The sequence below is a fragment of the Tupaia chinensis genome, unplaced genomic scaffold (assembly GCF_000334495.1).
Source record: "Tupaia chinensis unplaced genomic scaffold, TupChi_1.0 Scaffold147010_1, whole genome shotgun sequence".
NCBI lineage: Eukaryota > Metazoa > Chordata > Mammalia > Scandentia > Tupaiidae > Tupaia > Tupaia belangeri.
In genome coordinates, this window is record NW_006206863.1 from 118,902 (window position 1) to 122,126 (window position 3,225).

The 3,225-nt window shown below is 42.2% G+C and overlaps 1 protein-coding gene and 1 pseudogene across 1 annotated transcript in view; one reads left to right on the forward strand and one right to left on the reverse strand.

Moving 5' to 3' along the window:
- Nucleotides 1-3,225, forward strand: part of FAM199X (family with sequence similarity 199, X-linked) — a 24,253-nt gene that overhangs the window by 13,637 nt on the left and 7,391 nt on the right. The gene's annotated exons all lie outside the window — the stretch shown is intronic.
- LOC102495883 (protein Simiate pseudogene) lies at nt 2,357-2,902 on the reverse strand (annotated as a pseudogene).

Here is a 3,225-nt window from a genome sequence, read left to right on the forward strand (position 1 = left end):
GCCGCCTGCGGGTACCCAGTGGGATCTTGATATTGCCATCTACCCCACGCCTCAGCCAGTCCCGGAACATGGGCATTTGTATGCCTAGTATACTCAGGGAGGTCTCTGGATGTAAACTTGGAATGCTTCCTTGTGGGTGAGCCTCAGAACATCACAGTTTATACCTGTGCCATGGCACAGCCCCTGTGCTACATTTTCTGAGGGTCCAAACCCATTGTAAGGGATGGCAGAAGAAAAGTATATCTTTTTATTGACTGTAATCCGTCATGTCCCAGGCATGCTGTATCGTTTAAACCTCTCAACACTGCTTTGAGGTTGATGGTATTAGCCACATTTTACTGAAAACTCTGAGGCTCAGAGAAGTGAACTAACCTACTCATGCTCATACCACTAGGGGAGCTGGGCTTTGAACTTTGGGGGTCTTTATACTTCTTGAAATAAATGAGCAATGAACTACTAGTTGCCATTTTAACACCGCTCACCTCAACAAACACATAAACAGAATTAAAGGTACAATTTAAATGTTTAGCGTATGGTCTGACACCTACCAGATAGTCTCTAAAGATTTAGATGATAACTTTTCTTACATTTTGAAAGTATAGGTTTTTCAGGAGTTCCTTTTTCTTACTAAAGGAGCTGGATATAGGGGAGGCTTTTCATCTAATAAGGAGTATCTCAGTTTCTTTTTTTTTTAAAGAAGTATTTAAATTTATATATACACACACATATGCATATGTATGTGTGTGCGCATGTGTGTGTGTATATGTGTGTGTGTGTGTATATATATATATACATACATACATATTTGGCCAGAGAGCAACAGAGTGAGGGAGATAGAGGGAAAGTGAAAAAGCAAGCCGCCAGGTCTGGGACTTGAACCACGGTCAGCCATGTGGGAGTCCAGAGCACAGCGCACTTAACAACCACACTACTTGCCGGCCCTTGAGTTTATCTTAGGGACCCCAAGGACATCTCTAAAGTAGTAATATTGTGATTTAAAGTCTTGAAATAAAAGGAAAAATGGCATTCTTTTTTGCCATTAAAGGCTGAAAAAGAGATGACCTTGGGGCTGGCAGATGGTATGCTGGTTAAGGGCATTGGACTCCCACATGGCGGACTGTGGTTCGAGTCCCAGACCTGGTGGCTTGCTTTTTCATTTTCCCTCTCCTCCTCTGGTCAAATTAAAAATGAATAAATAAAATTAAAATTTGAATGAATAAATAAATAAATAAAGTTAAATAAAATCATTCTTTTTTTAAAAAAAGAGATGACCTTCACATATGTATTCAGCAATCATTCTTTCATAAACTAGATAACATTATATCTAAACAGTGACCAATTACAGCAGTGTTTGTTAATCGATATTAAAAGCAGTCATAGAAATTGTTGGGAATCACTTAGGTACATAGATTCATTAGTGACTATGAAATACAGTTTTTTTTTTTTTCTTTTAGGTTTTTGCCATTAGGTGCCTGCACTTGCTGGGGAAAGAGACAAACAGACAGAAAGACAGACAGTGAGAGGGAAGGTGATAAATCATCCCCCAGGGGGAAATACCACACCTCAATTCCTTCTCCTTCAGTTTCCTCCTGGAATTTTGGGCACATATGCACATGTACCTGGTGTTACTTTTAAGCCTCCAGGTCTGGTACTCAATCGTGTTGAGGTCTGGTACTCAATCGTGTTGGCCCCATGTGGGAGTCTAACACCCTTAGCCACCAGGCCACCTCCTGGTACCTGAAATGCAGGTTTTTGTTGTTGTTGTTGTTTTCTTTTAAGAGTAATAGATACTTAGAAGGATATAGAAGGAATCGTATCTCTTTAACTTAGTTTCATTCTAAATGCTGTCATCATCATCTTGCATAGTGTGCGACCCCATTTTTGTGGCTTCACTCTTCTGTTCTATGCTATGATTCTCTAGTGCCTGCCCCCAGTCCCATGGAGCACTTTCAAACTGTAATCCTGCAGCTTTAACCCACTGCTAAATATTTCCATCAGTGATCTATCATCTCAAACCTAACACTCATCATGTGCTATGTATTAACAGTATAATGTTGTTTTTTTTTTTTAACTGGAAAACATCCCTTGCTTGTTTAGTTGTTAAAGAGATGCAAGACACGAATAGAGCCAGGGAGTACATGGACTGGGCAGATCCAGGAGGTTGAAGACAAAGGGTAACCCAGTCTTGTTACACAAGACAAAGGGGGGAAACTAGATGAAGTGTAGGCCCAGGCGTCCCTCAAGGATGGCTGGGTAGGAAGCATGCATCACGTAAACTGGGTCTTCTCCTCACACTGATGGTGTGGGCCAGGCAAGGATAAAAAGACTCCTATGTTGTTTTTCACTCCATCTCAGCTCACGACGTGGCCGTGATGGCATTAACGCATTTCGCCACAACTTCTTCATATTGTTTTTGTGTCAGTAACCCTTCTGTTATACTTTTACTTTCTTCAAATTTGGGTAACACAACTGCAATGTAGCCTTTGGTGGAGGGCCTTTCTTGAAGAAGAGATGGCTTATGGAGAATATTTTCATTCACTTCCATCAACCGTCCTCTAACACAGCTAGATATGGTATATTTTTCTCCATCTGAGCAGGAAATCTTAAACAGAGGTGCCAATTCTGTTAGAAATTGTGCCCCCCATTTAAATTTCCCAGAGACCTTGTTCTGAAGCCTGCTACAATTGGTACTGATCTGATAAGAAATGCTTTTAATTATTTTTCCACTTTGAAGAACCAGGTGAGATTCTGCCAATGTGATGACACATATTCTGTTGGAGTGCTGTAGTATACAGTGGTCCTCACAGGGTTTTTCTTTGACATCCGCTTTGTACCAGCGGGTGAAGTAACGATCCATGAGGGACGGCCCTGCCAGCTCTGAAGCCGTGGGCTCCGTAGCCATGATGACCTCCCGCACCACTGCCCCACCCGGCCCCAGTATTAACAGTATAATGTTATGTTTGTGTTATTATATTACCTTCCCAAGAAGAGTATGAAGTTCTTTTTTCTTTTTTTTGAAGAGGTTTTTGCTGTAGGGCGCGTGCGCTCGCCAGACAGACAGACAGACAGACAGAGAGAGAGATAGAAAGCGAGAAATCACCCCCCAGGGGTGATCTTGGGCACGCACGCACACGTGCCCGGTGTGAGTTTAAGCCACCAGGTCCAGGACTCAAACCATGGTCGACTACGTGGGAGTCCAGCGACATAGCCATTATGCTAACTGCC